The sequence below is a fragment of the Arvicola amphibius genome, chromosome 4, assembly GCF_903992535.2.
Source record: "Arvicola amphibius chromosome 4, mArvAmp1.2, whole genome shotgun sequence".
Lineage (NCBI taxonomy): Eukaryota > Metazoa > Chordata > Mammalia > Rodentia > Cricetidae > Arvicola > Arvicola amphibius.
In genome coordinates this window covers 128923413-128944745 of record NC_052050.1, presented here as the reverse complement: position 1 = coordinate 128944745, position 21333 = coordinate 128923413, and the positions used below count along the sequence as shown (strand labels likewise).

Genomic DNA, 21333 nt, shown 5'->3' with positions numbered 1-21333 from the left:
AAAATAATATTTGTGAGTGAGTGTGAGGGAGAAACTTATAGATCACTAGCATTAGACCCTGGTGAGTGCCTACACTTTGTTAAAATCTCCCCTCTCTCCCTTTCTGTATCAATGAGCTCCTGCTTTTCCTTCAGGTCTGATTCTACCGAATCTGAATCATCTGAATTCAACTTTCAGGCCTTTCTCTTTGCCTAACCTTACAATTACTCCTTTTGCCTTAATCCCTGTAATCTTCTCAGAGCACACCTGTTTCCTTCACAGTGATCTCCAACTGCACACCTCTCTCAGTAGTCTGTCTCATAGGACCCAGACTCCCAAGGTAGTTCTCCTCCACCTCAACACTTTTAGAATTCACAATCGTCTACCCCTCCCTACTCTTCCTCACCCAAGAATACACCTTGCTAATGAGGTCACCCAGTTACAAGGGATTGGAATCTTAGACAAATGGGCAAAGTTCTCTCCACTCCTCCTTAGTCACCATTCATTGATGCTTCAGTATTTCCCTTGCCGTAGTTACAAGGCTCTTGCAACACTCCTGGCTAGGATTTCTGAGGAGAATCCTGACTTCTTGTTGCATCTTTCTTGCCTCCCACCAGCCTAAACTCTTGCGGTTGCCAGTATCCTGTGAGAAGCAGATGAGCTTTGCATATACAGTTCCATCTCCCAAATTCCCCTGTTTTGTACCCACCCCACCCCCCCACACACACCATGGCCCTATTAAGCCATGAAGGTAAATCCAGTGCATCGTGTTTAGGAATAAATAGCCCCCCATGATTTCTAAGGGGAAAGGCAGAGCTGGCAACATTTCCCAGCTCATTCAGAAGGAAAGGGTGTGGTTCAGTGGAATTTGCTTAGCGCACAGAGCCAATGCCAGCTCTGCTGTTTACTTCAGAGAGCACATCTCCCCAGACTCTCCTACCAAAGTATTAACAATCTTCCCAAACCGCTGCTTTGTCAGCAATTACTGGGTGCTACTATGGTGTCTGTAGGATCAGTGCCAAAGCATAGCACCCTGGTTTGATAAAGCTGATCTATTAAGACCACAAACTCCATAAATTCATATATAGCAGTAAATATTCATGTAGAATATTAAGAAACAAATTGCTGAAGCACCTAAGGCTCCTTAGGACTCTCATCTCATTCAATGAGAATGTGGCTTTAAGCACCCAAACCAGTTATGTGTGGATACTTACAACACTTCTTAGTTTTACTAGTAAACTTTTCATTTCCATCCTTTCTGGTTCATGCAAAAGATCACTCTGTGTGTGTGTGTGTGTGTGTGTGTGTGTGTGTGTGTGTACATGTAGAGGCCAGAAATCAGCCTGTCTTGTCCTTCCTCAAGGAATATCTACCTTGTTTTTTGAGACAGAGTCTCTCGCTAGAGAACTCATTTATTAGAAAGAAATGGATAGCCATTATGCTCTAGGGAGCTGTTTGTTTGTGTCTCCCAGTGCTGGGGTTAAAAATGTGTGCCACCATGCCCAGATATTTTATGTGGTTCTGCGGAGCCAACTCAGGTCCTCATGCTTGTTCAGCAAGCACTTGATGGCCTGTGGTATCTGCCTAGGACTGCAAGAGAATTCTTGTCTCTCTGTCTCTGTCTCTGTCTCTCTCTGTCTGTCTCTCTCTCTCTCTGTGTATGTGTGTGTGTGTGTGTGTGCATTAACAGTGCATTGGTGTTATATCTACTAACTTTTTACTGTGTAATTGAAAGCAGCTCTCATTTGGAATGAAGTATTTCCACTTTTCAAGCATACTGAAAGATTATTCAGAACAAGGTCAGTTTTTCTTCCCCTGGTGCTACCATTCACATTCTAGGTCCTCCCGTGGGCTCTTACGTGCAGGGAGCTGCACCCTTTCATGCCTTTTCTCTCCCAGCATTCAGTATCGTTCTAGCAAATGCTTGCTGAAGGTCACACAGTCTGTACAGACCCAGGATGCTTATACAGGCATTTGGTTGCTCTTTTGCATATTGCTTCCTCATGTTTGGCCAAATCATAGAGAGCAATTTTAAAAAGTCACTTAATGTCCTTCCTTGGAAACTAAATATAATATAGCACATGAGGCTCTCAATAGGAGAGGTAAACGCAAGTAAAAGAATTACAGTAGTGATTTTCTACCACGTCCAAAATAACGTTTGACCCCTGAGTATTTATTGCAATAAATGACTTCTAGAGTAGTCATCGAAGACACGACCAGATCTTGCTGAATGAGTCCATTCTCCACATATTTTTAAATTGCAGGGGGAAAAGCCCCTATCAGCCTCCAGGAGACTCGTTTACATTGGAGATTTAAGTCTTCTGTACTCTGCTCATTCGTTAGGAGCTGCTTTTAGGTGAACTGTTGAGCCAGTGTTCTCCCTACATGCTGCCATTCAGTTTGCACACAACGAAGTCAGCCATCCAGCACAGCACTGGGGCAACACCTTTTCCCTCCACCACACACACACACAACGCTTATTTTGTTTCTCAATGCACAAACGAAACACCTCATCCCCTTACATATAAAAATTGGATACAAGGGCCTGTGAATGGAATTGTGAGAATTAGAGGAGAGAGAGAGAGAGAGAGAGAGAGAGAGAGAGAGAGAGAGAGAGAGAGAGAGAGAGGTCAGCTCTTAGAGGCTGACATGCACGTGGCACCATCTTTGTATAAAACAGCCTTGTTCAAGCCTACGTCATGTCTTTAAGACAGAGGGCCTTATCTTCCCCTCAGGCTTGTGACATACCATGGATATGCTTTACTTCTAAACTTAGCCATACTGACGTCCTTGTCATTCGTGACAAGACACAGTCATTCGCTCCTGCACATCCAAATTTGAGGAATGTCCAAGTCCGAGCCCTGCTGGAGGACTTGGAACCCATCAAAGAACTGCTACAATAGAAAGGTATCATTCCTGCAGTTTCTGACTGCCAAGTTACGGTATCATTGAGAACGGACATGTGCAAAGGGTTCTAGAGGGTACCATGTGTAAGCACTGAGAATGGAAATTTGGGCCTCCATTATATGCTTTTTGAGCACACATGCACATGCGCGCATGCACACACACACACACACACACACACACGATCCCCCCCCAAAAAAACAAACAAAATTGAAAAAAACTTTGATCTATCTTTTCCCCATTAGTGAATAATTTATCTCATTCCTGAAGATAATTATGGGTCAACAACATCATCAACATGGTGTTATAGGAAAAATCACATTTATAAGAAACTTTGAGTTATCTGAATATCTTAGGTCATAAGAGAAGCCACTGAGGTCAAAGGGGGAAAATGATGTAGATAATACCATAAAACATATGTTAGTAAATCAGACCTTCCTAAAAATTAGACTCCTGGGATTCCCTGCAATCCAACAAGAAAACAGTGGGAGAAATAGAAACTGGCCCCAGCAGGATGTCAATAGGTCTAAATCCAGTACAGTAAATACAGTTCTGCAGGCTGGTCCTGTAAAGATACGCAGTGTTCCGGCTGTAGTCACCAGGACACATGGCCTGAGGTTTAGGATGGCTTAAAGAAGTACAATTTTAGTGTGTGGACTGACAGGCCTGCTTTCTGTCCAGAAAATAAACTGCCTAAAATCAGGATCTTCAACCAGAAGGACAAAATTTCATAAAGCATCCTGGTCATGCCTTGGGAAAGTATGTACAGTTCAAGCCCATGTGATGTAAATAGGTAGTGTCTAGCTAGGGGAAGGAGGAAGTTTGATCATGGCTAAAAATAGTCTTTCAATTTCATAGAGCTAGCTACATGTCCTGCTGTGACCAATGGTTGTAACGGCGTGGACAGGATCAGGGCATGCTGGAGAGGCATTGGCTGGAGCGCTCGCCCTCTAACAAGCTGTCAATGAAGAGTTCCAGGGACTTCTTGTCCGTTCTCCCCACCAGTGGTCCAGATAATCTGCGCACTATTAAAATTCTTGGATGTCCTTATTTGTCTCCTATTAAACTGCCTGAATCTTGTGACTCCTTTACAACACGTGTAAAAATCTGGGGGCTGTTTTATTTTTGGCTTTGGTAACTGATGTAAACTTATTTCAGATCTTTTTTTTCCCTGAAACTCCAAGTTTAAGCCCTTAGGTCACTGCGGTTAGGTGTGCAATCACGATAAAATCAGGGCATTGGGAAGATGGATCCGTGTGTGAGGTGATTGCCGGGCAAGCCTGAGGACCTGAGTTCAAATCCCCAGAACTGACTTAAAAACTGACTATGATAACGCAGGGCTATAACCCAAGTACTGGGGGACAGAGACAGGAGGACCTCAGGGACTCACTGGCTGACCCTTCCATCCCACACAATGAGCTCTGGGTCCCATGAGAGATCCTGCCTTGAAAACTAAAGTGGAGAATGAGAGAAGAGGTGCAGAGTCATCCTCTAACTTCCACACGCACACACACATAGGAGCCCACCTCCTACGCACAGGCACTACAGACATATACAACATACACCAATAAATAAATAAAAGTGAGATACATAAGCCTCAGAATTTATTCCTACTGAAGTATGAATAGGGAGATGTTTCCTTCAAAAGGAGAGCTCTTAAAAGAAAAAAAAAATGAATGAAGCTCTGAAGACCCATCTAGTTCTAATACCAAATGATTAGAAAGTTAAACGGAAAACTTTGGTCCCTGTAACCTGGTTTAGGTTGATAATCGCATCTGGGCTTTCAAAACCCATCACGATTTACAAGCTCAATGCCATTTTCATTGTGATGTCTCCCCTAATATCTGTTGCAAATTATGCCCGGCATTATTAAGATCCTGGTATTTTTAAACCATATTTTAAGTAGTTTATTTTGTGGCTAGAAAAGTGTCTTGGATGGCTAAATCCTCATATTTGTACATACTGTAGGGACCTGTGGTTCTCTTGCATTTTTACCTTCCGGAAGGTTTAAAGCAGTGGTTCTCAACCTGTGGGCCATGACCCCCACAGGGGTCACATACCAGATATCCTGCATATCATACATTTGCATTATGATTCATAACAGTGGCAAAATTATAAAGTACCAATGGAAATAATTTTATGGTTGGGGGTTACCACAACATGAGGAACTATATTAAAGGAAGGTTGAGAGCCAGTGATTTAAAGGACCATGTGAGGACAGTGGAATCCATGACCTCGATCCAGGTTACAGTGACTCTTTCCCATGTGAAAATGAACATAGGTGATAATTAAATCTCATCCATAACTGAAGGGAAGCAAGGATGTCACTCACCACGTGAAACAAAGACCAAGACAAATACCAAGAGCCCGAAGGGGATCGAGGCAGGACATCTGATTGGCTGGCTCTGTGGTCAGCTTATGGGAACAAGGGGTGACCATTTTGATACACAGCCAAACCAGAACTGTACCTTAGATCAACGTTCTGTTGAAGGAGAGAACTGAGCGTTGATTCTAAAGCTGTCAAGTACACAGACAAATGACTTCTTTTCCTCCTTGTGATTGAATTCCCAGAGATGATGCTATGCATTTAAAAGAACGCCCCTTTCCTCTCCTCGTGGGCACACAGCCAGGTCACAGTCACCCACATCCAGCTAATGAAAGTGGTCCATCCCCCTGTCCGTCTACTTCCCAGTGCCTATAACCTCCATATTTCCCCTCTCTTCCCCTCTGCTCATTGGGTTTAGCCAGTGCCGTAGACTCTGGGCACCTATGGAATGGCGGGACAACGTGTAGAGGAAGCCTTATTCTAAATGACTGCCAGCCAGGGACAGAGGTCTTTCACATCCAACTGACCTGCATCGGCTCTTTGATTTTTCTGGTGTTCAGCCTTGAAGGTTTGGAAGTTGTTAGTGTCAGAGTTGGATAACTTCACACACTTGGTAAGACTCTAGAATTACATGATGATAATATAAATTGTGAATGTGTCGTGAAGAAGTTTGTGAATATATATGAAGTTATATTTCCCACAGATACATTTTTAAAAGACACATGAATAACATTGAACCAAAACCCTTATACCATGGTGCTATGACTTAGGAGAAAAAAAAAATCAGAGAATTTAGCTTTCCTATTCCATTTGAAAGTATTTTAGTTATGCATCCACAGTTTCTCCTTTTGCTGACTCTTTCTCCCTCAGAAGAGGAAGTTTTCCTAGCGAAACTGAAGGAAGAGTGGAAGTGGTCCTTTTGGTACTCTTAGGGAATTCTTTCAAATGCTCTTCAAAAAATAGTCATGAATATGTTTAGTCAAATTTCTAGTCAGTATCCCAGTTAGAATTTGTATGATTATGTTCTGTTGGAAGTACATTTTAAACTTGAAATTTCCCAAGGAAATAAAATAAATTAAGCAAAGAAATTGAAAATGTCTTATTTAATGCAAATTATGTGGCACTGATACTATTTGGAATCTTGTCGATTTTTTTAAACCACATCTACATTTTATGAGAGTCCCAGACAACTCTTCATCATTGCTAATTGACTCTGAAAAATGAGCAAGATGAGCAGTCACATTAAAATGATTACAATTCAAAACTCCATCTCCCCAGACTTTTTCTTTTCATACTTATGGACCAGTGTCCAAAAAAAAAAAAAAAAAAAAAAAAAAAAAAAAAAAAAAAACCAGCTTGGCCAATACAGAATTTTAATTCATCCATTAGGTCTAATTAGGATCAAATATTCATTATGCACCAGTAATTGCAGTAAGTGTACTTCCTAGGATGAAAATTGTTTGTGGCTAATGTGCTGTAACAACCCGTTGGAATACTCGTAGCTATGTTCAGTGACTCTGCAGAAAGCCCCTGCCCCCTTGAGGAATGGGTGCTTTATATGTTTGGTGACGGTCCCTCTACAGTCCTAAATGTGGTGGTATATTGGTAGATATCCAATTTAAGTATAAAGTATTATGAGCACAAGACAAGCAATATTTTCTTGTCTGATACACATCCATTAGGTACCAGAAAAGGACACAAATTCCTCAGGCTGCATGTTTTGTCTTGACTAAATGGGTCAACGTTTATTAACAGTTTGAAAAGACAAATATAAAATGGAACCACAGCCAGACTTAATTAAATTACTCCCTCTAGTCTTATTTTGAGATCATTTTCTGCTAACAGTTTCTAGGTTCTGTCTGAAAAGGTTTGTGCGCTCACCACTGCCTTCCGCTGCCATGATTTGGATGGATGTTCCCTTCAATTTATAGCCAGTGTCGGCATTCTTTCTTAATAGTCTTTGAAAGCCGACTATGCTACACAGATAGATGTGGATTCTAACTATAATAATAATGTTACTTCGTTTCATTTTTAACAAGTATGCACTGTTAGCATGCACCAACTGGACGATCCTGCTCTGCAGCTAGATGATGCGATTCCTCCTTAAGCTCTTGCTCTGTTTGCACGGAGACCCCCTGGACGAAGTTTCTCATCCTTGGCATTATCAGCATTTTGATCGAATGATTATTTGTCATAGTGGATTCTCTGGCACGCTGTTGGATATTTAGTAACATCCTGTCCTTTATGAGAAGCCAATTAACACCTCTCCGTAGTTTAATAATTGCAATTGAAACTGTCTCCAGATGTCACCTGTTCCTTGGAAAGCAAAATCAGGCCAGTTGATCCTCAATATCCATAAATTTTCGCTTAATACAAAACTGTTTTTGCATCATAATATGTGTTAATGCCGGGGGGGGGGGACAAACCCTTTCTCCACCTTTCTTTAGTGGGGTTATCTTCATTTCTTTTCATTTCTGTGCTTGACAATGTGTGATGGTTAGAACTCTCAGCTTGACAGGATCCGGAAACACCTCAGACAAACTTCCAGGAACAATTATGAGGGGCACTTAAGACAAGATTAGCGTCAGGTTTTGCCCAGGAGATATTATCTTAATTGAATTCACTGGAGTTGGAAGACCCACCCAAAAGAAGGTAGTGCCACTCCCCACCCCAGCTTGAGTTCTAGCATCTACTGTCTGTGTTCCTTGACCGTGATGCAGTGTGAGCAGCTGTCTCAGTGTGAGCAGCTGTCTCAAGCTCCCTGACAACACAACATCTTGGCCATGATAAGCCCCGCCCCAATCTTTCTTGCTTTTATCTCAATGTTTTATTACAGCACCGGGAAAAGCAGTTAGGTCATGGCATCCGGCATCTTTCTCTGATCTCTGTTCTTTTTCTATTTCTCTCCTCTCAAAACCACCTAATTCCATAGATTTGTTTATACATGTTCATGTCCATATTTCGTTCCTATTGTGGTCCATATTATATTCCTCTACTATATTCAGAGTGGTTTAGGCTCTAGGACCAGTTAGGCAGTTGCCTGACGCCTGCCTTCCTCTTTTTAACATTAGAGCCGCTCCTCAGCCGGTTGTCTAAAGTTTATGTATGAACACGCATCGTAGACACACGTGAATGATGCTTTAGGTTCATCCTTTTCCTTTTATGGACCAGAGATGCTCTTACAGCAGTTAAGGGGAAAATTCTTGTCTGAATCAGCTTGCTACGTGAGGGTGGAGAAAGGATTCTAGCCTCAGGAGGACATTCCGGAGACCAGTATCAGTTCTCCGCAGCATAATATGTCTCTGCAGTGTGCTGATGAGACCAGATGGTGATATTTCCACATATCCCTATAAACAGCCACTACAGAGGCTAACTACTCCCCCAGTGAGTCTACTTCCTAACCAGCTCAGCAAGTGTTTGCTGAAACTGAAGTCATAGCACCCAGCAGGTGAGCAACAATCCCTTAAGATTAATTTCTATTATTTTTCTTGTAAGGCTCTCAAACAGTAAATAGCTAGTGAGCATGCATTTTTCCCTCTCCACCTTTGCACGGAGGCCCTGGCCCCTGTTTCTGTCTGAGCTGGTTTGTCTGAAGGGACAACTGAAACTCTTCTATTAATCTGTAAACTATTCTATTTTGCGGTGTCATGCTGTCCCCCAACGCCACCAAATGCACCTCCTCATACATTAATGAAGGCTCTGAAATAATTCATCCCTAGTTTTTCCTTTCATAAAATGCTACTAGCATCAAAGCCCATGTACTGTAAGGCTACACAATTTAATGTGCTGATCTCCGTAATTCTGAGCCAAGCTGGGCAGGAGGAATTGGAGGTCTGTGTAGTGGATGAATTGGTTTCCAGTCCTATCAGGATTTCAGATGAAAAGTTGGCTAGCTTTCTCTTCTCTTCTCTTCTCTTCTCTTCTCTTCTCTTCTCTTCTCTTCTCTTCTCTTCTCTTCTCTTCTCTTCTCTTCTCTTCTCTCCTCTCCTCTCCTCTCCTCTCCTCTCCTCTCCTCTCCTCTCCTCTCCTTTCCTTTTCCTCTCTTCCTTTCTTTTTCTTAATACATTATGAGGACTCCACACCTTTTCCATTAAGACTAACTCTCATTGGGATATCAGGAAGGCAGGAAGGTCAAGGCAATTAACTCTTCCCTGCCCATCTCTGCTCTTTCCAGAGGTAGCTCAGAGCAGGCATGATTCTGGGGATGCTCTTAGCCACAGCGTCAGAGCTTCCTCAGCCCAATGAACTGTAACATTCCCAGGCCCCAGCTGTCTTTAGGATGAGAATATTTTCAAGAACATATCGCATAAACCAAAGTCAGCACGATTCGAGTTTTCCTGGCGACTATGGGAGGAACCAGGAATGCAGCTATTCTCCACTCAGCCCTCACGGGGGCCCTGAATGGCATTTCCCTTCATTAAAACTTGGCACCAACTAATGAAGCTAAGGTCACGCGTTCCAATCATCTCTGATTAGATGCTGATTTCCTAGTTCAAGTGAGAGCAGCCCTTCCCACCTTGGAGCAGTCACTGAAAACTTATAGAGTGTGTCTCAAGTGAAAACAAGCTTGGTTACCAGCTCTTACCACAGCTTAGATGAGCCAGGACCTTCCAGGGACAGAGCAAGTAGCTGTCAAGGGACAAGGAGACACCAGTCGCCTGACCTTGGGGCCTGATTCATCTAGCGTGGGCGTGGTGGACTCCAACAAAGGACTAATCACCCTAGCAACTCCAGCTGTCTGTGAGAAATGACAAGAATGTCCTTTCTCTTATGTCAGTGGTTCTCAACCTACGGGTTGTGACCCCTTCAGGGGGATTAAAGAACCTTTTCACAGGGTTTGCCTAAGACCATCAGAAAACACCGATATTTACATTGCAATTCATAACAGTAGTAACAAAAATGATTTTACATCTTAGAAGGCCTAAAGCCCGTACTGAGGTCGCACCCTTCATATTCCTAAGCATACACCAATCCCACCATGCTCAACTTTGCTTTCTAGAGCTCGTTCCGGCCACTAGCTCCATGCTATATTGGCGCTGGTGTACTCTAATCAAATCAAAGTGACTATGGAGAGCCAGAAAGATTTATCACACTGTGTAAAACATGCCGAGAACATGCTTCACGATAGTGTTGGAGCACTCTCAGACATGAGTAAATGTATTTGAATTTTCCCACTAGGCATTCATCTTTCTATAACCCTTCAAGCTGCTTAAGTGGAGAGAAAACATGGCCTGCCATAAATCTCACAGAAACTGAGCCCTGACGAAAAGCCACTTGCTCCTTCCCTCTCTGTGCCCGTCAGCTTGTTATTCCTCCTGTGATTTCCCTCGGGCTTCCTTTTCCATAGCTTCCAGTGTGGAGAGATGTCATTAAGGTTTTGTTGATGCATGGAAAGATCAAAAGTAGAGCAGGAAGGCGTATTTCTGAGAGCTGGCTCTCCCCCAGCTTTTTGAGAAGACTGGAATGTGGTGGGAAAGGTCATGGTCGAAAGATAGTGGCCACGGAGACCAGTAGCACAGGCCTACATCAAGGAGTTCTTTAAGCAGCTCGAGTTGAAGTCTTCATATTGGTTCAAAAACCTCCCAGTTACTTTCAGGAATCTGGGAAAGGCCACATCGGGCTGACTGTGGTTCCAAGCTCCCCGTGAATGCAACAGCTTATGCTGTGGGAACCACTGTTTGGGACTCCCATCCGTCACGTGAGCACAGTGTAATGGCGTTACTGTAGCGGCATCCAACCACATGCGCGTTTAGGAAGTAAACATGGAAAGAGCATAACAAAAATAAGGGGAAAGGGAGGAAAAGTCCACATGTCCAACACGCATGGACACTTGATCCCTGTCTAGCATGAAATCCAGGGGATGTGGAGGACAGATGCGGGAAGTCATAGAGTAAATTGATATGTTTGGGAAGCTACAAGTATAGTTGCAGGATACTGTGAAATAGATAAGGGAGGCAATAAATCATCACATATAAGTTTTAGATGCATGGTTTCATATTCATTACCAAAGGAAACCACAGAATAAGCAACTGCAATGCCCATTCTTGCAATACGCCAAAGGTTTATCTGAGTTCTGTCATACCAGGTAGCCATTGGGAAGCTAGCTGGGAAATCTTTGGCAAATCAAGGGGAAACCAAAGTTTGATCTCCAGTTGAGATATCAATAATGAAACGGGTATGCAAAAGAGAGAGATAACTAAAAAGATCCTATGATTCCTAGCAAGGCCAGATACGGTGAGATCAAATTAGTTGCCGACGGCAAATTTCCCCTAAGCTGCAAGTCGGTAAACCAGCCCACATCACCAGGATGCCGTGTAACACTAAGAAATGAAGATGGAACTCAGAGATGACAGTGTACCTAATAAAGAATAGCACACTGAACGTCCACACTGCTGCCTCTCCGATCTTAAGTTCAGATCTAGGTTGCTTGGGTAGATGGGTGTAAACAAGATGTCTCTCCAGGAAACGGAGCCAGGACCAGCCAGGGCCAAAGGGCTCAAAGTTACAAGCTGCTGTGACATTGGTTCAACTGTTAAAGGGGTTCCAGCTCCTGCTGGGGGCTGTGCAGGTATACAGAGTGGGTGGGCAGGTTTGCCCTCTATATTCCTGGACGTGCAACACCTCAAAAATTAGTACGGCTTAGGAGATACCATGAGCCTACTTAGTGTCAGTCATGCTTGGGAAATAATTGCTCCCCCTGAATTTCATTTCTTTTCTCTTTTTTTTTTACTAGTGCAGGTTTGGGGTTTCCTGGGAGTGTGAGTATGGCGTTCACACCCACGCGTGCACATATAGAGGACAAAAGCGGTGTCCGCTGGCTTGTTCTATCACTCTCTGCTTTATTTATTGATACAGGGGGTCTCATTGAGCCTGGATCCCACACACTGGCTAGACTGACTGGCCACCAAGCCCTCAGAACCCTCCTGTCTCTGCCTCACGTCTTTGGGGTTACAGTCACATTCTTCCACACTGGCTTTTTCTGTGTGTGGATTCCGGAGCATTTGAACAGAGGTCTTTCTATTTGCAAACACTGTCATTGCCTCAGCCCTGGTCTTTATTTATTATTTCAGCCTAATCCAGTTAAAACTTCGCCTAAGCATCTATTTTTTATGGCCATGGCAATAACTAATAGCTCTTGAGAATTTTCCACATCTGAGGCGCTATGGTGTGCAGGTTTGATAGATTATATTATTTGATCCCAAAGTAAACAGCAATGGAATTTCAGCTCCATGTGTACATTGACCCTAGTTTTCTCTGGACACTTCTGGTCCTTTTTTGGCCTGGAAATTAGTTAGGGATTCAATGAATACTAAAAAGAATGAGTGGTCAGGGAATGAATGGAGAGTAATTGACAAAATCTATGGTTTCTACTTTGTGCTGTGCCAAGGTAGGCGGCCAACGAACAGTCACAGGAGGGTTCGAAGAGGTCACAGCTACAGTCACGCTGACGGTGTGTTGTTTTGCTTTTTTTGTTTGGTTGTTTGGTTGGTCGGTTGCTTTTTATTTCCTGCCTACCTTAGAAACTGAGTAGCCGTAAAATGTCAGCCAACATGCTTGAAAAGTCTGATCCTTAGTGTTGCTTAAACTCTACACCAAAAATTGTTCGACACAGAGGAGTAGACATTTGCCTTCACCAAACATAATGGAAAACCATGCCAGTGGTTTGAGTTCAACTGGAAATAAAGAGGCTGCACAACCAAGGGAGGCACGTTGAGAAAATCAGGACAAATCTCTCTGATTTGGGAAAGACTAAAGACAACCCAGACACAGGAAGTCTGAAAAGCAGGACCGAAGACAAAATGGATGCAGACCAGGATGAAGTGGTGCACAGGGTGGGGTAAGGAGATGTGCATCTTAATGATCATCCAGAAGGCCAAGCTCGGTTTGCAGTTTGCTCTTGTCAATTGGCCGGGGTATGATTCATCACCAAAAGAGATAAGGAAAGCAGACCTGTATTTTCAGTTGGCTTCATGCTGTGCACTAAGAAAACCACAGACTGAGGAGCAGAATGAAAGGTGAGAAGAGAGGCTGATCTTGGGCAAGGATTCTATTTAAGTGTAAGAGGCACAGACATGCAAAAGAGCTGTAAGCTGTCTTACAGAATGTTGAAGGTTTCAAATGGTGTTTTGAGTCCATGTGTGTGTGTGTGTGTGTGTGTGTGTGTGTGTGAGAGAGAGAGAGAGAGAGAGAGAGAGCAAGAGAGAGAGAGAGCATTATATCTATGAGTGTGTTTGAGAGAGCAAAATTACATCAGGTATTTACACGTGCATGTGGAGGCTACAAGTCAACACTGGGAATCTTTCTCTCTGGCACCGCCACCTTATTTTTTGAGGCAGGGTCTCTCACTGATCCCGAAACTCACCAATTAGATTAGATCTGCTGACGGCTGAGCCCTAGGGACCCTCCTGTGTCTGCCTCCCAGGCATGGATTACAGGCACCTCACAACCACAGCTGACTCTATACACGAGGGCTGAGAATCTGAATTTAAGTCTTCATGCTACACTCCGAGCACTGGACCAATTAAATCCGCACCTTCAGCCCTTCAGCTGAATCTTTTCTTGATGACCTTGTCGTATTTTACATACTTATGATCACTGATGTTGTTATATTTGGGCAAGGAGCAGACCACAGGTCTCAGCTTTGCGGCTTCCACACATTTTCCCTACATTTGGGGCTTGGAGTACAAACCAAAGCATTGATTGGTACATGCACTTGTTTATCATCTGAGCTGCTGTCACAGGCTCAGGCCCCCCAGCTTCACTGCTTGCCGTAGCATAAACGGGGTGACCTTCCAGTCTTTATTGCCCCGCTTCCTGGCTCTCTTTACGCCATAGCCACAGGGCATTCTGGTGTTGAAAAGTATCCTTTGGCAAAAGTACTAAAGAAAACCCAAACAACCATAAAGGGCCCAGCCAGCCTGCCCACCCCACAGTGACATTCTATAGGCTCACATTTCTGTGCCCGAGGAATTCTAGCAGGCGTGCATATGTTTAGCTTCCTGCCACTTATGAAAACTGAACCAGGCGTTGCCCCGTGCCCACGATGATGAATGCCCTGGCAGCTTGTGTACGCGACATGAGTAGCCACTTGTCAGCATAGGACAGTGATTAGACCGGACCACCGCTTCCTTCTGCTCCCTTTCCAGACAAGACCCCACCTCCCACAGAGGACTTGTGTTTCTGTCCGGAGCTCTCTGCCTTTCCATCATCTATTTTTTATAGCGCCAACACTAAACCAATTGCAGCACATGAAGGGTATTATTTCGGACTCGGGGCATCATGATGCTGATTTCGCTGTTTCTAAAGGGCACATCCTCTGCGTTGGGTTATACCGTTGTCATGGGAGACCTGGTTCAACAGAATGTAAGTGTCTTCGAGTGCTTGATATTTCCAGAATGTAAATGCTTCATTTCCTATGCATGTGTGGGGATGGAGTATGTCAAAGTAACATGAGAGATGGGTGCTGAGGTTGTTGGTGGGATTTCCGGCAGGATGGCAGAACAGAACAATTAGTCGCACCTTCTTGTTTTTGAATAGATTGCTAATTTCTGAGAGATGTTGGTTTACCTGAAGCAGTTGTGTGGTATTGCCATGTGGTCTCAGAAATGTTTGTACTTTCTCATCTTTAATTACTCTCTAAGTTTTAGGCTTAAGGGGGGATAATCAGGACTTTTGAAATATGACATTTTGAAGGAGTCATTTGTGTGGAACTAGAACCTCTTTCTCCTCACCCTTGAATACCTCTTTGCACACCAACAAAGCAATCATAACTAAATTAACCTGCTAACTGGTAATAACACTATAGACCAACTAGAAGTCTTTTTGCCCACAGTGGGCTTGCTGACCATGGTTAGTCATCAATACCAAGTGTTAAACTTTAAATATGTAGCATGTCGCATTCGTAATAGCTTTAGGAGAGAGACCACATTTGGTTTGTTTCTCTATGAATATTTAGCACATTTCAGATGTATAAATATTACTGCTTTTTCAAGCATCTTCCCATTTTTTGCCCTGTTTCCAACTTTCAAGACTCCTTACTCAGCTTTCTGACTTTGCAAATGTAATTACCACGCTGATCTGGTAGAAGAGAAAATAGCCACGCAACCCGTGCATTGCTGTTTTCCAGGGCTCTGGGCTTTACCTGGAAGCAGGATCAATAGGATACCAGCGGAGGAGTGGACACAGGCTAGCCTTAGACAGCTCCATTCACTTTCTATTAAACTTGGCAGCTCATTTGCAAGTTCAAACATTTTAAAAGCTAGGGTTCTCAGAAACCCTAGCAGCCGAATCCTCCCAACTATGCAAATAGAAAATGGAGCCCGGAAAGCATCCTTGCATGGGGCGCCAGCCAAGGCATTATTATGGTCAAAGACAGAAATTAATTGTCATTTAATGCTTTCTAGTAAAAAGACACTAAAAGAAAAAGTAGGCAGCAATATGAAACAAGCCAGAAATTTCCATTAAGAGGCTCATTTGGAATTTAAAACTGTTCATTTCATCTGAATTCATAAAATCATTCCAAGGAAGAATCCCTCCTTCGAGCCACTGATGGGATGTTTCAAATGCTTTTTCTATATAAAGACGTGTTCAATCTGATAGAGCAAATGACATTTTTATAACCCAGAAAGAATTATTTATTCTTGGAAAAGAAAAAAAATCTCGGACATGTGACCAGATATGGGAAAAATATATTTAGGGGGGTGACATTTTTTGGCATGAAACAGAAAGGAAACAGTTTTTATGAAACATTTGGCAAAGCAGGATCTTAGAACTATTTCTAAACTTGTCCATTTGCAAAGCCTCAGCGTCTGTTTGGCTTTCTCTGCTATGGGAGAAGGAAATCCCTTGGCTGGGATGGGCTGAGTCCCATTACTTTGCTTCTCCTGATAGGAATTAGTTAAATTAACTAAACTCCTGTTGGAATGTCTAGCCTGTCATCAGCTCTGCGTAAAAATGAAACACATGGCATTCTAAGGGAACCAAATCCAGCCAATTCTCAGAAAATATTTGAATAACCCTTGAAGGTTAGCAACACAATCATTCTCTCTGTCTCTGTCTCTGTCTGTCTCTGTCTCTCTCTCTCTCTCTCTCTCACACACACACACACACACAGAGAGAGAGAGAGAGAGAGAGAGAGAGAGGAGAGAGCTTTAAATTTTCCTTCTGGAGTCAGAATAGGACAGACTCATATACCATTCTGATCTGGGTACCTTTCTTCAGAAGGTATGCTGCCCTCCTCAGTGGCCTGAGCTTGGGGTTGAAAGGAGCTGGGAAGAAATGAATTCGGTATATTTTAGCAAAAATACCCTCCTGTGGGGTGCTAGCCAGGGCATTATTATTAAAGACATAAGACAGTGAGCCAAAGAATAAGTATACCCTGGCCTTAAATGTGGACAATGCGCTCTCCCATGTCAGCGAAGTATTTGCTTGCTGAATGCTATGCCCTGAACAGCCCCTCCTTGAATAAATGCCAAGCACAGACAGATGCTGGGCAAGGAGTCAGCGTGGACATCATGAGAATGTGCTACCAGCTTTCACTCCGTTCTTTTCTTCTCCCAGTGCTTCTTTTTCCCCAGTGCAGTGTGGTCCTTAAAGCCGCGCTCAGCGGAGATCATTCAGGAGCCGGTACACTCATTCCAACTGGTAAACAGCTGTATTTGTGTCTCCTCCTCGGGGCCAACACAGTCTGTTTCTGTGTACCCATAGCATGGGCAGGCTTATTTACCGAACAAAGATTGCAGCACTGCAAAGATATGTTCTGTTTTCCTTAGGGTTGAGCATGAGTCTAGTATTCCAAAGGTGGACAGAGCTTGATTAGATAAAACCGGTCTGTCGGTGGGAAAAGCCTTTGCTTCCTCACCCCCTTTCTGGCTATGTGTTGATCCCCACAAAGGTGCTAGATTGTCACCAATGTGAGGCCACATGCGCACAGTCTCTCTCCATACATCAGAATCAACACTGCTGTACCCAATCTTCCAGAAGATTAAGATTTTACTTTGGTAAAGTTTTGTGGGTATTTTTTTTCTTTCTTTTTTTTTTTTTTTTTTTTTGTGAGAGTCCCTTCTTTTTACCGTTTCCAATTTGAAGTTAATGTCTTTTCAACTGCCCGTATATTACCAGTCTGACTCCTCTTGAAGAGCTCAGGCAACCCAGGGAAGGCAAAGGCCCACATGCTTGACTCCAAGCTCTTGGAGGGCCACTTGCCTCCACCGCCTCCCTCTCTCCACGAGTTTTGGGGAGAGGTCAAGGGTCAGAGGTAGGTCAGTGCGGCTCTTCTGTCAGCAGCTGTCTTAAGTTCCACACCTGAAACCCGAAAGCAGTGGAAATTCTAAGTTCACTTGCCAGTTAGAACGATCACTGGGAAACCTCCCTCCCTCCTCCCTCCTCGTCACAGCGAGAGGTATTGCTTTTAAAGCTCGAGGCATAATTAGAGAAAGGGAGGAAACTGTGGGCAAGCATCAGTGCCAAACCCTTACCACCCTTACCGTGGCCGTCAGTACCAAGCGCTGATGGTTAGCAGCTCAGCTGAAATGGACATTTAAAGCCGGGCTTCTCTTGACGTATTAACCTGGGATTTTAACACGTTAGCTGAACTGTGAGACAATGGGGAAAATGGGACCAATGGGCTTGCTTGCACTGTGTGAGGTGAATCACGTTTGCCTGCTTTTTACCCTGATATGAACTATCAGTTTCTGATTCCCCACGTCCCTGCTGAAGATGAGATGTCGTATAGCTGACGTTTTTTTCAACGCCCCAGTGGATCTGTAGAAAGTAAGGAGCAAATATAAATCAGTTAGCCCCACACAAAGTCCTAGAGGGGCTTGACACCGTCAGACAGGTGTATTAGGATGGCTGTGGGCTAAAGACACCTACGAATAACTATGGAAAACTGATGGGGCTGGTGTCACTCACTCTCCTGGAGACACGCAATCGATGACTCCATTTAGAAAGGGTATTTTGTTTGGATCCTCTTTTCTGTGCTACTACCGGTAGGAAAACGCAATGTGATTATCTGCATGAATGGCACTGATCTTTAAAAATTTTATTTTTATTTCATTGTCCCTTGTTGTTTTGCCTGCACATCTGTGTGAAGGTGTCAAAAGCCCTGGAACTGGAGTTGCAGACAGTTGTGAGCTGCCATGTGGGTGATGGGAAATGAACCTGGGTCATCTGGGAAAGTAGCCAGTGCTCTTAACTGCTGAGTCATCTCTCCGGCCTTGGATGACATTGATGTTCAGCCCAGCTCCCCATTTCTTCTCCTGCTTTGGGTCTTACATTCTCTGATGAGAAACCCACAACTACCCAGTCTCTCATGAGCAGCTTCTGCAACGCTCTCAAGGCTCACTTGCAAAGAATGGCAGCCTTAGGTGCAAGCTTGCTCTGTGGCTTAATAAAAGACTAGTTTGTGCCTCAACATCTTCATGATTAATCATTTTTTGAGGATGATAAAACTTCAAAATTTACTGAAATTAAGTCTTTATTCTCCCCATACACATACTCTCAAGAAGCAATGTTGACAAGAACTATTAACCCCTATTCCAGCAGATCCATTTTATGGCCATGGGAGTGACTCCCTACCTGAGCACGGACTTCAGAGGCAGGTTGCTATGCAGGAGAACCACCCCACCACTGAGGCCTGAGTCGCTTGGCACCTGGCCATGGCTCTATTTCCAATTTGTAAATGGGGGGAAATGGCAGGCCCCATCTTGTCTGGTACTGTAAGCATAGCCTGGTTTAATGTAAGAGCTTGAGAAACCGCTTTATGACAGCAATTTTGATAAGTGCAAGCTGCAGGGAATATTATAATTGTCTTATGGTGAACTCAGCAATACTAGAATTGTATGAAAATGCTAAAGACTAAGTATCTTCCAGGATCGGCTATTAATCATTACTGTCTTCATCGATGATTTTAGATCTCTGCTCGCAGGCTGTTTTCTATTAAGGGGACAGAATGCACACAGTCATGGACATATATACTATCAAATATTTCCATGAATAGTGCAGGGATTAGCAAGCATCTAATACAGAAGCAGATGCAGCTTTAATGAGATTAATCATTCGATGTTACCTGCAAACAGGTAGCTTAAACAGAATGAAGACTGCAGGCGATCTGGCGTTTGGCTTCGGACCGCATGTGCATGCCGGAGTGTGTAGCCTGCCCTTTCCCCTCATCAGAGTAGTTCCCTTTAGGGGAGAAAGCTCTTCTTCCCAATCTGTAGATGCTGCAAATGGCACTCTGCCCAGATGGGAGAAGTTATTTACTCTGACTCGTCTGAAGCAAGTATCCTAGGATGTCAAAAATGAAGTATTTATCTCTGTTAGGGGAGTGAGCTACAGAAACACGCCTTGCTTCTCACCATGGAATCAGAGCCATCCCTTGAGACAGGCTGATGCTGAGTGTGGAAGACCACAGAGAAGTTCCCTGTAGCTCCAAAAGACCCACACCATTTCCTAAGGCCATAGCTTCCTATTTTGTCTCCAATTTCTGCTGCAGGCTTAAACCTTGTATTTAGAAACCCTAGACACTTGTTTGAAATAGCGTATGACTTACCTGAAAGGAGGAGGGTTCCGCCTCTGTTAGCACATCAGAAAGCCTTACAGTCAGAGGAGCTACTGCGCTCCTCCGCATCGCAGAGACTCATAAACCCATAAAAGGGGATTTTTAAAATAGTGAATGCGCAATGATAAAGGAAAGATATTTTTGATGACAGGAAACAAAAAGTAACCTTTTGCCTTTAAGGAGGAACAACAAAGGTATGGGAGCACCCAGTGGCATAAACGGGAAGAGCTCTGTGGGAAGGCTTCTTTCATAGTAAAAACAAATAATTGCCTCCCTCTATGGACCTCTCTCTCTCCTCTCCTGCCCTACTCTACACGTATTTAGAATGGACTAGAAAAGCTCAGAAGAGTCCAGGATTCAAGTGTGGAATGTACGAATTTGCTACTACACTCCATGGTTCCATTTTATTAAAACACTGATCAATGGCCACATAAATATTTGTAAGAAGAATACTGTATTAAATAAGGACCAAGAAGAGAGGAAACGAATCAGCAAAACTTGTCATGGGCTAAGACAGTTAACATTGCTTCATAACCGTCTAATAGGACCCCAAGTAAAATAGCTCTAGTTTACTAATTTCATATAATTATTGAGCACAAACTAATTGTGATATGTAATGCATGCACAATAATAAATGTGTTTTCACAATTTACTTTCAACCATTTCTTTTTGGTCAACCTTTGTAAAGAACAAAACAGCCTGGCAGAGTCAGGTTCTACTTGGTTAGATCTTGCTTCTATTTTGATCATTTTGAAACTGATGAGCAGACCCCACCCACCTACTCATTGTAACATTTCTCTTCTAGAGCCAGCCTAGGACAGCCTCATATACCCTTCTGATCTGGGTGCATTTCTTCAGAAGGTATGCTGCCCTCACGGGGAACCTTGGTTGGCCTGGGCTCGGGGGCTCATGGTGCTGGGAAGAAATTAAACACGTGTATTTTGGTAATAACAGCAACAACAAAAAGATAGCTCAGTGAAGTTAAGGACATTAGACAGTGGCCCAAAGAATATAAATATACCCTGACCTTCCCTTGACCTTTACCTCTCTTATTCCCAGAAGAATGTCTTGTTTGGGATTTGCACAGGACACCTGTGTTTAAGCTGATTCAGAAGAAGCCCTTAGGGGACATCAGAGGAAGGGAGGCAAGGGCAGCATCTCAGGAGAACTTTCTTTTTGCTTAGTGATTGTTTCTGTTTATCGAGGAGGGGTGGGGATGGAGTCCAGGATCTTGTACATGTTCGGCAAGCACTCTGCCACCGACTCACATCCCAGGCACACGTGACGAAATCTCTCGAGTGGGTCTCGGAAACACTGAAAGGGAAACTGAACTCCACCGTTGTCCCAACACTGTCTTCATTCTCAGACACCAATAAGCACAAAGGCACCATCATTAAGAATGTCCACTCTGGCTTCCCGTCCCACTCCAGGCAGTGTGAGGTTAAGTTGTCAAATTGCAGATTGGAGGATTTTTATGAAACATGACACACCATGCCCTGCCTGTCATCTACTTCAAGTGAGGTGACTTTCATTTAAAAGGCCATGTGAGCTTCTAGGACTAAGT

At 43.6% G+C, this 21333-nt stretch overlaps 1 protein-coding gene across 11 annotated transcripts in view; it reads left to right on the top strand.

Annotated features, from left to right (window-relative positions):
• Sorbs2 (sorbin and SH3 domain containing 2) overlaps window positions 1-21333 on the top strand; it is a 159476-nt gene that overhangs the window by 13675 nt on the left and 124468 nt on the right. The window contains exon 2 of one of the 11 annotated variants that reach the window (XM_042054838.1): window positions 20575-20630. The exons of the other annotated variants lie outside the window; for them this stretch is intronic. The gene's annotated coding sequence lies outside the window, so the exon portion shown is untranslated. The remainder of the gene's footprint in view (window positions 1-20574; window positions 20631-21333) is intronic. 11 annotated transcript variants of the gene reach the window in all.